This window comes from Myotis myotis, unplaced genomic scaffold, assembly GCF_014108235.1.
Source record: "Myotis myotis isolate mMyoMyo1 unplaced genomic scaffold, mMyoMyo1.p scaffold_m19_p_1, whole genome shotgun sequence".
In the NCBI taxonomy this organism is placed as follows: Eukaryota; Metazoa; Chordata; class Mammalia; order Chiroptera; family Vespertilionidae; genus Myotis; species Myotis myotis.
In genome coordinates, this window is record NW_023416313.1 from 63185590 (window position 1) to 63200452 (window position 14863).

Genomic DNA, 14863 nt, shown 5'->3' on the forward strand with positions numbered 1-14863 from the left:
TGGAGGGGTGATGGGGGGCAGGGCCCAGTCACCTCCTGCAGAGGGAGGTAAGACTGTGGCTTAGGCCCGCTTCCTGCGGGGAGCAGGCCTAAGCCATCAGTAGGACATCCCCTGAGGGCTACCAGACTGTGAGTGTGTGCAGGCCAGGCTGAGGGATACCCTCCCCCTCCCCCCCCCCACCAGTGCACGAATGTTCATGCACCGGTCCTCTAGTATAACTATAATGGAATACCACAAACAATTAAATGAATCACAGCTACAAAAATTGATGAATCTCATATACATACTAAGTGAAAGAAGCCAGTACCAAACAATGACTATTTTATGATTTTATTTGAAAAAATTTAAAATGGCAAATTAATCTATTTAATCATCAAAATAGTGGTTACCCTAGGAGGAGCACAGTGACCAAAAGGGGGTATAAAAAAGCCTCTGGGTTGATGGTAAAGTTATTTTATTACCTAGATTTTGCTTATACAGGTGTACTTATTTTTTGAAAATATCATAAACTTTCCAGTATCTATTTTGTTCTTTTTTGCAAATATATAATATTTTATTTAAAATATTTATTAAAAAGGAATATATAATTTTTGTACTGTTATAGCTTAGTCTAATATTCATGCAATAGAAGTGTTATATAATCATAGTGTGCTTATCTTAATATATATTGAGTGAAATTGATATATTTTATCTATTTTTACTTTTGTCAGTGGATCAGACTTAATGTTTTACGACTGCCCTTTCCCTTTTAAAAAATGAGGTGTCTATAATTTTTGGTCTATTTTTGTTAAGAAATAACAGGCTTATTCTGATAGTGGAATATTGTTTTTCAGTATCAACTTTATTTTCAGAAAATTCTTTATGCCCATCCAGAATTTTTAAAATATTTCTTTCTTTGTTACTATTTTTTAAGTTGTAAATCATCATATTTTTAATTAAGATAAAGTGATAAAAATTAAAGTAAAATTAGTTAATACCGCATTTGATTAAAAAATCAGTAACATTTATTATTTCACATAGATAATTTAGAATGCTGATTTCTATTCTGCATTTTAACTGTTATGAAACCCATAAAAATTGACAAAATTCTGTTAGGAAGAATACCCCAATATATAACCAGAGATTTGAATCCATTATATACATACTACATTAGCAATGTAAAAAATAGGGGGTGATCTGTAACTGTGGGTAACCACTTGGATATTTACCAGTTAGTAGTTATTGTGCACAATAGCATCAAGAAACTATCACACTAACATGAAGTTATTTAAACTGCAACACTAAAATGAGAGTGTGGTGATTTTACCTTGAGTATGGAAGAATTTGTCACAATTTTTTAAAATTTAAGATGTATTTGTTGAATGGAAAGTACATCACTTTTTTAAATATTTTAAAAAAATTCATCTTACACTTCTCCATGGGCAAACCTTAGAGCACTAGATTTTGAAAATCAATATGTCCATGCAAGGCTGTTGCATGAGTCTATATTTTCCTAGCTACACTCATTGCATTATAGTCAGGAGGGGAAAAAAAAATATATGGCAAAGTATGCCATCTCTCTACCATGCGTTTCAGAGATTCTGAAGAATTTAAGATATTTTTCACCTGCCCTCCTCCCTAGCCTTTCTTTTACACTGTTTTAGAGTACTTTGCATGGGGTTTTAGGACACATTTTTGCATGTATAATCACAGCTCTGAAATAAGAACCTTTGTTGTTGCTTAGTAATATTATTGTGGAACCTTCTAGTAGAAGATAGCACTCCATCGTCTGTGTTGTTTCTGAGATGCTTTATTGATTCTGTATCAGAGATTGATCATTTAGAGTAGCCTTTCCCCAAAACATAAGGTGTCCTTTATTTAGGCAAAAGTCTTTCTAAATGTTTAGCACATGCCTTTAGTTTACTAAGGGTACAGAATTAATACTAAGTGTGCAAAATAAACACAAGTGTCTTTATCAAATTAGTAAATTACACATTGCTAAGGAGATGTTAGTATAAGCCATCCAAACATTAAAAAAAAAAAAAGACATCAAAATTAGAGTTACTTTGAGCCCCATTGATTGATAGCTCTGTTGGTTGGAGCATCGGCCAGTACACCAAAAGGTTGTGAGTTCTATTCCCATGTCAGGGCACATACCTAGGTTGTGGGTTTATCCCCATTGGAGGCAACGCATCTCTCTCTTTTTTTCCTCCATCTCTCTCCCTCCTTCTTTCTGTCTCTCTCTAAAAAAAAACCCAATAAACATATTCTTGTGTGAATATAAAAAAAGTTACTTTTAGCGCAATTTGATTTATTGTTTACTCTAGGTACATGATTCATATTCTGTCTCCTTTCCATCTCTCTCTCGCTCCAGCTCTACCTTTATTTCTATCTCTATCTTTCTCCCTTCTCCCACCCCACCAGGAGACTTTAAAAAAAATATACTGTAATGCGAGATTTCTCAAAAGCCCTGAAGTAAAGAAACCTGACTATGTCTTTAAAGCAACTGTCATTTTCAAAATAATGTAATTTCCTTAACCCAGAAGCAAATAGAAGGTAAAAACTGGTTGTGTAATAATATTGCCTTCTTTATAATATTTATCATAGGTTATGCAATGTAAATTGGAGCAAATGACTTTTAAAATGACATTTATGTGGGTAAAATCTTTGCAAATAATATATAGAATTTTTGTGTATGACTGGCATCTAGGAATGGAATTATTCAGGTATAGAGTAAGAAACCAACATATATTAATTTGAATCTCCTACCTGTGAATACAATGAAAATATCAGCAAACTGATATTTGACTAGAGGCCCGATGCATGAAATTTGTGCAAGGGTAGGCCTTCCTTCCCCTGACTGCTTGACACTGGCTTCCCTCTGGCACCCGGGACATGGGCTTGCTTTGTCCGGAAGGTCGACCGGTCTAATTAGCATATTATGCTTTTATGATTATAGATAGTAACATTTTAGGAACTGGTCTTCTTTTAGTTTTGGAAGTTTCTGCACTCTGTTTTGACAGATTTCACTCACTCAATGGATACCTTCAGTGAATTATAACATTGTTTTTTTATTTCATTAATTTCGCTAGCACAGGTTCAAGAGGACAGTAGTTTTAGATATAATATAAACTATCAAAAAGCCTCATCATTTGTGTGTCCTTATAATGTCACTGTAAATAGGCTAAACATTTTTCTTGCTACAGAATTAGAGTTACAACATCAATTGTTGCCAGAGAGTGTGTTTAATTAAGAACAAGGAAAGTAACTAAGTAAGAATTTAATATTTCAGAATGTTATGGCAATGTTAAAAGGCTGTATTTTATTATGTAACATTTCTAAAACATTTTCCAATGATTTTGATTAATTGTGCTCCTGGGGTATTTTGGTGCAAGTAAATTAGAACTGATTGATGTTCCCACTAAACAAAATAACTATAGCTAAAATATAGTTATTTTTTATTTGTTAATGAATATTCTGAAGAAGATTAATTTATGACTAGAAATGTAGGCATTCGGTAATTATCTGGTTGTTAAGTAACATGTTTGTACCTATACAATCTGCTGTTTTTGGTGGTGACTTATTTGTCTTATGAATCAGGAGGTAGAATGAAGAGTGACTCATTACTGACTAGAGAGGGGTAGTAGTTCATTATGGTAATTACCTGTCTCTGTAAGAGCTTTCACATATTCTGTTGTTTCTAATGATTTCTAAATAAGGCTTATGCATTTGCTATGTATCACATTACCAAGGATACCCAGTATAAGTCCTGCAATTGGTCTGTTGAATGAAGTAGCAAATGGTTAATTATCAACCTACAAGACATCTATGATAAAGTTATTTACAGGATGAATTTCTATGGTGGTCTATTATCTGTTGACCACCCTCCTCCTCACAAAACAAAACAAAACAAAACAAAACAAAAGAATGCCTACTGCTGAAATAATAAAATGAGATACTGTCTTTAAAGCATCTTGCTCCTATTATTAACTTGGCTGATAATTCAACACAATCCGAGTTTATTATAGCTCATGGTCAGGAATCATCCTATGCCTTACATCACAGCAACCGTTTTCTATAGCTCACGAGAAGTGTCAAATCTAATGAGAAACTCAGAGAGTACTAGCCCTGTTTAGGGAGCCTGTCAGGAGTTGTGAAGAGTCTGAGGTGTTATCCTTCTTGCTAGCTTACAACTTAGCCTGCCAGTTTCATGGCTTCTGGCAGAAGATATGAGACTCCTGGGAAAGAGACAACGAGTTTTATTCTTTGGACTCCCAGCATCTTTTATATTAGTTCCTAAGCGCCAGTTCCCACAAGGAGGTACAGAAAGGGCCAGGTGATATCTATACACACTGGCTTACACTCCAGGAAAGAAACCCTGACCTTAAGGACATATTCTTTTATGATGGTCATTAAAATGTTTTCCCTTGGCCCTTAAGAGACATTATTGTGCTGGAGAGGTAAGCATGGCTGCCCTTTGCTCCAGAATGAGACACTCTTTCTGTCTCCCAATATTGTTTGTTATACACATTTACACATATTTTAAAAGTGGACAACAGACAATAGTGCAATGAAGACCTGGGGAGCGGGGTGAAGGGAATCAATCGGGGAGAAAATGAGGACACCTGTAATACTTTGAACAATAAAGATATATTAAAAAAAGAAAGAAAAGATAGTCCAGAAGAAAAGGGCAATAATGCTTTGCTTACTAGACCGACAGAAACATGAGACCACAGAGTATTGTCTCTCTACAGAACACATGGAGTCACAGTATCTCTTTTACTATGCCCATCAGTTCACACCAACTACAGCTATTTGAGCTAATCATTTCAGCAACAGGGAATTAAAAATGGAAACTTATCTAAGGGATAAAAAGAGGATGATTGAATTATGTGCATCTGTCATTATAGTGATCATATATTTGATTTATAAAGTTTTAAAGTCAAATATTGCTTTTGAGAGGTGATTACTTAAGAGAATTTGGTCAACTCAGAAATAATCAGATAGATATACTAATTGAGTTTCCTGTGCACATTTAGATTCTCATATAGAAAAAGTTAAGCAGAAGGGAATAAAAACTCTACAAAGTTTGCAGAAAATATATAGGGCCAATGTTCGGCAGTTTAATATGCCTAAATTTCTTCCCTTTATTGAATTTATGTAAATTATCCTGTTTAACATTTACTTGAGATAGATTTCTGTCACTTAATTAAATAAGAGTATTTGTAGCAGAGAAGTGGAAAGCAATATTTAGCTTTAGTAGGTAATTAGCCACTGAACTAAAGGTCTGATCATTTTTCTGATTTCACACTAAAATGAACAAAACGACATTCCAGGCAAGAGATGTTTTTCATTTCAAGGTGGTAAGGTTCTTTAATGATTTTGTGATTTACAAAATTCTAGTAAGGTTTGTATGGTTATTCAAAATGCAGAGTATTCAAGGCAGTTAATTCTTGAGAATCAGCTTTGGCAATGTATAGCAATGTTTCAATTTCACCAGCTAGTGATGGCAATGAACCGAAGAAATCCACCCCCAGGCACTAATAAAACCCCAAATTCTACCTTCTACATTGGCATTGTGTTGAACTTATTTCTTTTGTTTAGTCTTAATTTTGAAAATGGCATCAATGTGATCAATATATCTTTCTTATTTAAAACTCATTAAAAACACTTATAAAAGCCTTACTCTGTATAACCCTTTAATCTTTAAAGGAACTAACTACAGGAGTATTAGGTTTAAAGAACAGCTTTTTTCATAATGATGTAGTACTTATTAATATTATTATTATTGAATTAATAGAATTGTTTATTCATATTTCTCGTCTCAAAAACATTTGATTTGAATGAAGATTGATAAACATTTTTTTGGCATTCATCTTCCTTACCTCCTTTCTTTATATGTTCATTTTTCCCTTTTTTTGTCCCTTTTATGTAACACTAAGATTTTAGTTTTAAGAAAAGCAATTCATCCTTCATAAACAATGCACTTTATACTTAGAAAATAAAATCAATAATTTATAACAAGAGCAACAAGTAATTTTTCTAGTTGTTTATAATATTTTATCTTTATATTTTATAATCAATATGGCTACATTTTTTGTACCATAAAGCTGACAAAATAGCAGTGATGTGAGAAGAGGCTGTATGGTGTAATATGATTTACAGACCAAATTAGTATGTGAAAGTCATGCCAACATTCATCTATAGATAAAGTGTCCTCAAGAATTTTGAGGGCATTGTAGTTACAAGTGCACAACTTAATATTGGGATGACTTCTTATTTACTTAAGATCTGATTTTAGAGTCTAAAAATCTGGGTTAAAATCTTGCCTTTGCCCCTTCCTGTGACAAATTACTAAAGTCCGCTGTCTGTAAAATTATATTAAAAATATCAATATCTAAGTTTTTTTTGTTAAAGTTAATGTATAAAAATATTTGATATAGCAGTTGTTTAATGAATATCTGTAAATAAAAATTATTTTTACTTGACTCTGGGATTTACAGAATCATAGTATCTCAAATTTCAAATGAATTTCTGTATTCTAGTGTAATTTTGCTGAGAATCTTAAGAATTCTTTAACTCCCTTGTCCCCTCCTCCTCCCAAAAAGAAAGAAAATATATATTAAAGATCTATTATGAGATACTTCCAAATGAATTATAGTATTTAATTTTCATAACTTTTACCTAAGTGGAGAATCTGGACGTCACAAAAGTAAATGAGATACTCGTGATCACATAACCAGGACAAGGATTCACACCTACACCTGTCTGAATCCAAAACTCTGTGACTTTTCTCCACTTTATTTCATTGCTCAAAGTTTAGAGATTTTCCCAGCATAAACAGCATTTAGCAGTATCTGTGGGCCTAGGTGTCTACTTCCCACCCACTCCAACATTTCCATCTTTATCAGTGTTCATTAATAAATATAAATTGGCCAAAACCGGTTTGGCTCAGCGGATAGAGCGTCGGCCTGTGGACTGAAGGGTCCCAGGTTCGATTCCGGTCAAGGGCATGTACCTTGGTTGCGGGCACATCCCCAGTGGGGAGTGTGCAGGAGGCAGCTGGTCGATGTTTCTCTCTCATCGATGTTTCTAACTCTCTATCTCTCTCCTTTCCTCTCTGTAAAAACTCAATAAAATATATTAAAAAAAAAAATTAAAAAAAAATAAAATAAATATAAATTGCTTGATAAAGACATAAACATTTGATTGCCTAATTTCATTAGTTTGTTACTATTCTTTATTATTAATGAAGGATTAGAGGAGACTTAGATTTGAATATATTTGCTACACTTTCTTTCATTGTAATACTAAAGGCCTAGCACACAAAATTCATGTGTGGGTACGGTCCCTAGGACTGCTCTGCAATCAGGGCCATCTTCCCTAGTTGCCCACAGCCAGTCCCGCCCCCCGCTGCCACCCAGCCCTGGTTCCCTGTTCTCCATCAGGTGATCTGTTCCTGATGGCTGGGGTAAGGAACTGAGAGGTCAACTGTTCCTGCCTGGTCGTCGGCCCCGCCCCCACTGTGGGTGGCCATCATGAGATTGGAGCCTGCCAACCATGGAAAGGGACTGAGATGTGGTCAGTGCACCTCATAGTGACTGGTCCAGTGGTCGTTCTGGTTGTTCCGCCATTAGGGTCAATTTGCATATTACCCTTTTATTATATAGGACTACTGGCCTGGTGCATGGATTTGTGCACATTGCTAAGAAATCGAGAGCCCACACCTGTGTGCCCGGGGATCTTCCATGTCCCTGTGAGCCCCTGGGAAGTTGCGTGAGGAGTCTGTCCTCCTCCCCACAGCTTCCTGAAAAAGTATTTCCAAATGTCCTTTCTGCGGTCAGTGTCATGCCTTGCCGGCCGTAAGGTCCCCGGTGGACACCTTGGGCTGTGCTGGATGCTTTCCACTGCTCAGAGTCAGATAAGAGATACTCTGAGGTGAACAATACAAAGTTAGGGATCTTGGGGGGAAGAGATGCTCTGTTGCCCACACCCCCACCCTTCAGATCCATCTCTCTTTGACTTTTACTCTGATTGTCAGTCACCACCTATGTTATTGCTGCCTTCCTCTGTAGATCCAGGGCAATCAGTAAGGGATGAGATTTGATCTCGATGCCTGAGACAGAGTTCCAGGAACCCAGCGGCAATATCAGGCTCATCCTGGTTACTCCAAGTATCTGCGCTTCAACTGTTCTTTGGAGATTCTAACTGCAGGCTTCTGGGATATGAGGAAAGTAGCAGTGTGCTAAGAGGTAGGTGGCCAGGGAAGAGCCTGATCCAGGGCCAGGCGCTGCACCACTCCCACTCACCTCAGTCCCGCTGCGTCTGCCACCGTGGCTGTGCTTGCTAGCCATGAGCCCAGCTTCTGGTTGAGCAACACTCCCACTGTGGGAGCACACTGACCGCCAGGGTGTAGCTCCTGCATTGAGTGTCTGCCCCCTGGTGGTCAGTGCACATCATAGCAACTGGCCGACTGGTCGCTCCAGTCATTCAGTTGTATCAGTCGCTTAGGCATATATATATATATATATATATATATATATATATATATATATATATATATATATATGTCAAATTATAAAAACAAGACTGTCAAGATTGAGACAATTAGCACTATTTCTTATTCTGTTACTCTTTTAGCATTTTATTCTCTTTCTCACTTCTGTAACACCTAATGTACACACTGTGTGTGTTTTTAAGTGTGTGTATGTGTGTGTGTGTATATATATATATGTGTGTGTGTGTATGTATGTACATATCTTCCCTCACATTCTATGTCAAAATGAAATGACTGTGAAAATATAGTCTTGTTACTGAGTTTGTGCATGTCAATAACAAGAAAAACAAATAGTTTGATTAAAAAATGGGCAAAGGACCCAGGTGGACATTTTCCAAAGAAGACATCCAAATGGCCGAGTGGTAAATAAAAGGGTTATCAGCATCACTGATGTCAAGTAAATGCAAATAAAATCACAATCAAAAAGTCAAAATACAACAAATGTTGGTGAGGATGTTGAATGATGGGAACTATCTCTACTGTTGTTGGGGATATAGTTTGGTACAGCCATTATGGAAAACAGTTGTGGGATTCTTAAAAATATTAAGAATAGAACTAAATACCAGGTGATCCAGCAATTTTACTTCAAGATATCCAAGGGAAATGAAATCAGGATCTCAAAGAGACACCTGTACTCTCATGTTCATTGCAGCATTGATACATATAGTCAAGATATGGAAATAATCAATGTGTCTGTCAATGGATGAATGGATAAAGAAAATGTGATACACATGGATGAATACACACACACTCACACACACACATACACACACACATACATACATACATGCAAAGAGTACAAAATGTGTTATTTAGGATGAATAAGTTCTGGAGATTTAATGTCAAGCTAGCAATTATAGTTAACTAGGGGCCCAGTGCACGAAACGCGCAACTTGAAAGGAACTGTGGGCTGCGAGGCTGCAGTGAGCACAGAGGCAGTTCTTGGCCCATCCTCCATGCCCCTGCCTGGCCCCTCCCACCGCAGCTCCTGGTCCCCTCCCACCGCAGCTCCTGGTCCCCTGTCTGCTGGAAGCCTTGCTTCCACTGCTGCTGCTCCCACCTGCTGATGGCGCCGGCCCCACTCTCACCCACTGATGGTGTAGAGCTATTGGGGTTGGTGCCAGCAGCGGGTGTGAGCGGGGCCAGAGCTGTCAGTGAGCGCAAGAGGAGGCTGCTGCCCCAATCACCCCTCAGGATCAGGGGGAGGTGGAGAAGCCCTGATGGGTGATAGGGGCTGGCGCTGGGTGTTGGCAGCCTGTGCCGAGCACCAGCAGCCTGTGTGAGCAGTGGCTCTGGTGCTGGTAACAGGTGCAAGCGGGGGTGCCACTAGCAGCAGATGAGAGCGCCCAGCGGGATCGTGGCTCGAGGCAGCAAATAATTTTCAGTAACCACCAGAGGCTCACCCCCATGACAGCAACTGGTGCCCCGCCTTGGTCTGGCACCCCTGCTCACCTGCTCCACCATCCCGCGATGGCCAATGCCTGCCATGTTCCGCGCTCTGCCGCCTGCTGCCAACGCCCGCCATGTTCCATGTGCACCCCATGGTGGTCAGTGCACATCATAGTGTTCGGTTTGAGCCTCTGGTGGTTACTGAAAATCCTTTGCTCCCATGTGCTGCGGTCCTGTCGGGTGCTTGCACCTGCTGCCGGCACTGGCCCTGCTCGCACCTGCTGCTGATGCTGGAGCTGCCACTCGCACCCGCTTAGGCAGCTGGCGCCAGCGCCGAGTGATCAGCACTGATAGTGGGTATGAGTGATGGCTGCCTGCCCCAGTTGCCCCTCAGGACTTCTCCACCTCCACCTGCTCTAAGGGGCGAAAGGGGCAGCAGTTGCAGCCCACACCTCCTGATGGCGCTAGCCCTGCTTACACCCAATGCTGGCACCGGCCCTAGTTGCTCTGCCCCATCAGTAGGTATGAGCAGGGCTGGCGCCATCAGCACATGGGAGTGGTGGAGGAGGGAGTTGGGATGCTGGCAGACAGTGGACTGGGGGCTGTGGCAGGATGGGCTGGACGGGGGTGTGGAGGATTGGCTGAGACCCACCCCTGTGCCTACCGCAGCCTGGTGGCCCACAGGTCCTTTCAAGTTGCACGAATTCATGCACTGGGCCCTTAGTATATAGATAATACTCTAATATATACTTAGAATTGCTGAAGAATTAGATCTTAAGTGATCTCACCACACACAAAAATGTAACTCTATGAGGTAATGGGTATTAATTAACTTGATAGAGGTAATCATTTTGCAAATAATACATATATCAAAATATCACATTGATTACTATATATATAATATTTTTATTTTACAATAAATCTGGAAATATTTTTGAAAAAAGTATATTTGTGTTTTTCAGTTCAAATCTGACCTAATTTTTTATTTTATTTATTTATTTATTTTTAAATTTTTTTTATTGATTTTTTTACAGAGAGGAAGGGAGAGGGATAGAGAGCCAGAAACATTGATGAGAGAGAAACATCAATCAGTTGCATTCTGCACACTCCCTACTGGGGATTTGCCCGCAACAAAGGTACATGCCCTTGACCGGAATCGAGCCTGGGACCCTTGAGTCCGCAGGCCGACGCTCTATCCACTGAGCCAAATTGGTTAGGGCTGACCTAATTTTTTAGATGCTATAAAATATTTTGAGAAGCTTGATATAGACTACACAGTTATCAAAGATTTATTTATATTGTAAAAATTATTGGTGTAATCAATATTTCTATTGATTAAATTAGTTCTGTTGAAAAAATTATTTAAAATTATATTCTTCACAAACTGTACAAAATGAGAGAAATGCATTTGAATTTTAGGGGCTATCTTGAAACTATTTCAAAGAAGTTGATAGGATATAAGACTTCAAAGATTCAGTTTTGTGGTGGAGAATAATAAGTGATTTGGATGTTTAAGAAACGAAAAGTAATGCAATGCGACTGGGACATGGAATCAAGGCTGAAAAACTGCAATTTTCCAAGTGTATTTATATCTATTAGAAAGTTTCATGGTACTTTCATAACTTTTCCCTCCACTTGGTCTCTTTTTAAGATGCTACCAAATTTAGAATGATTTGGTTCACTGGATACCAAATAATATAAATGTAAAATGGAAATATAAAATGAAAACATTTTCAAGTATTTTGTCTTTGGTTATGCTTTAAAAGTCCACTGTTTCCTCAGAAATAGATATTGTGTTCATTTTGATTTGACTTTGTATGTGAAAGGGAGGTAGGTCTGAAATTAAAAGAGCAACAATTTATATATAGAGGCAGTCGCTATACTCTCTACAGAACCTCATGCAAATATATACTTTACAACTTTTAAAAATTATGGCTATGTGTTTACACAGCGTGTTTGCAAATTTTTATTTAACCATTTTTATTGTTAAATTAAATTTATTGGAGTGACATCCATACTAATAAAAGGGTAATATGCTAATTAGACCGGGAGACCTTCCAGACATCCTTCTAGACAAAGCTATGGTGGTGGGGCCGAGGCAGCGGTGGTTAAGGGCGATTAGGCCAGGAGGGGAGGGCAGTTGTAGATTATCAGGCTGGTCATGGGGGCAGTTGGGGATGAGCAGGCCGGAGTGGGGCAGTAGTGGGTGATCAGGCTGACAGGCAGAGTGATTAGAGGTGATCAAGCAGGCAGGTAGGTGAGCAGTAAGGAGCCATTAGTCCCGGATTGCAAGAGGGGTGTCTGACTGCCGGTTTAGGCCTCCCAAAGGGATTGGGCCTAAACTGGCAGTCAGTCATCCCCCGAGGGGTCCCAGATTGGAGAGGGTGCAGGCCAGGCTGAGGGAAACCCCTACCCCATGCATGAATTTTGTGCACCAGTCCACTAGTTGGTTAATAAGATCATATAAGTTTCAATGTACATATCTATGATACATGATTATATATTGCATTGTGTGCCCAACACCCACAGTCAAATCAACTTCAGTCACCATGTATTTGGCCTCCTTTACCCTTTTTTTTTTTAAAATAGCAACTTCAGGAAAAGTTCCTGCTTTATTATTCCAAATAATTTTCCCATGTAAAATAAATCTCCAATAGTTCCTGGTATGTGGGAAGATAATGTTAAAGTCACAATGAAGCCTTATTGACGGAAGCTTGGCTATATAAACAGCACAAGTTGAGGAAAGGTTTAATCTCTGAATTAGATTGGATGAAGCGAGATCAGTACTGGCCACCTTGTGACATTATAGGAGGTCTCATTCCCATCGGAGGTCGAGGAGGCCCACCTTGATAAGGGGGCACCATTGGCGGTCCCTGCCCATGTGGTGGCATAGCACCAGGAAGGTAACCTGGCATGCCTTGATGATGACCACCATGCTGACCCTGAGGTGGCATTGGAGGTCTCATTCCTTATTGTTGTGGGATGCCTGGCTGAGCTGGCATTATAGCTCCAATTGGTCCAACTGGTGGATTACCAATGGGAGTCTGTCCTGGAAGAGGAAGATTACGTTGATATTTAGGTAACTGTGCCCTTCTTTCTTCCAACGATATATCCTCATCTGGATAGATCAACTTACTGGTTGCACTGGTTGTCGTAAGAGTAGCAGACTTACTTGTTATTGATGCCGCTGATTTAGCTGCAGTGCTATTTGTTGTACTAGTGGTTGAAGCTGTAGACTGTGTGTAAGCAGGGAATGTAGGCTTTGGGGGTTCTGTAGTTGTTGCAGGGGTACTACTTAAGGGCTTGAAGTCTGTACCAACTGGTCCTTGGACAGTTGCCTGAGCCTGTCCGGTACTGGGGAAGAGGCTGAGTAACAGGAGGCTGTGGAGCAGGAACTGTTGCTGTTGGTGCAGGTGGTCTATTAAGAATACCTGGTGCTGAAACAGACTGTGCTTGAGTCATTGGAGGAATTCCAGGACGTGGAACAGGAGGGGGCATACCTGGTGGCATACCAGGCATTAGAAGTGGTATTCCTGGTCCAGGTGGCATCATTCCACCCATTGGCATCATTCCAGGTGGCATGCCTGGCATAACTGGTGGCCTTCCTGGCATCAGAGGAGGAACACCTGGCATTAATGGAGGTATGCCTGGAGGCATTCCTAGTGCTCCTGGAACTGGTGGTAGTCCTGGCTGTGCCATTGGGGGTATATAGCTTTGTTGGCATTGAACAGGCTGTGGTTGAAATGAAGTTGAAGCTGCAGAGTCATCATCATCATATTCATCAGAATCATCTTGCTGCTTCCTTTTTTGACTCTCCTGTGTTTTCTGTTCAAGAAGTCGTCTTCTTTCATCCATGTCTTTTTCTGGAATACCTTCCATACCACATATTTCCAACCCTATGTCTGTTCTCCCAGGTATTGCATTTCATACAGCATCTATTGTCTTTTTATGCACCTGGCTGCAATGTGTAGCCAAGCCAGGTCCTCTGTACAACTTCTTATGACATATATGGCATTTAAAATGTTTTGCTTTTTGGTGCTGTATAAGGATCTTCTCATCATCAAAATCTCTATTACAATACCAGCACCACGCTTCAGCTGCTTCTTCCTCTTGCGACCCATCACTGTGCTCCACGGATGAAGTGAAAAGGGAGGAGAAAGTAAGCAGGAAAATTGAGGTGAAAACCGCTCAGTCTTCAGACCCAACCGCCACCACTGCGTCCCACAGGAAACTCCAAGTTCTGTGTCTTATTGTCTTGTTACATCTGTATTTATACCAATTGATTTTAATCCTGTCAATTTCTATTCCAAAGGTTAGGGCATTTCTTATCTCCATTCCAGGGAGTAAAGATTATGTAGCTTAAGCGTGATTGTTTGTAGTTAAAGTGATTAACTACCTGCCTGGAACTTAGTTAAGGGGTTTTATTCCCTCCCTAACTTCAGGGGAAAATCCCTACCTGGGGAAACGACCTTTCTTGGAGAGGTGACCTTGGTTAATACACATAGTGTCAAGAAGGGGAGCAAACATATTAAGAACAGTATGCCATATATGCCAGGTCCCTTGAAACATATGCTGTGCAGATGTTTCTTCCCTGCAGCAACTGTGTCAAGCAGCAAGGATGGACTGGCTTCCGGCAAATTCCCCCTTTTTTATTTTTTAAATGACAGCACGTGTAAAACAGCGGCTACCTCTCGGATTGGGTTGTTTAAGACTCGGAAGAAGACTGACAAGCAGTGATAGCGAGCATGGCTATAAACATAGTGGATGGAGTGCACAAGGAGCCTTGTTCCTGTAGAAGGTTGCTGGCCTCTTCAGTCAAGGGATTTCAGCTGTTCCCAAGTCAGTGATTTGGTTGTCCTTGTTGATCTGGCTAGCGGGCGGCGTCATTGGCGATGGGTTTCCTGAAGCGTCAGCAAGTTGAAGGGCTGCATCAAAAGG

At 39.8% G+C, this 14863-nt stretch overlaps 1 protein-coding gene and 1 pseudogene across 1 annotated transcript in view; one reads left to right on the top strand and one right to left on the bottom strand.

Moving 5' to 3' along the window:
• Window positions 1-14863, top strand: part of GRID2 (glutamate ionotropic receptor delta type subunit 2) — a 1375820-nt gene that overhangs the window by 510413 nt on the left and 850544 nt on the right. The window lies entirely within an intron of this gene.
• LOC118671518 lies at window positions 12509-14046 on the bottom strand (annotated as a pseudogene).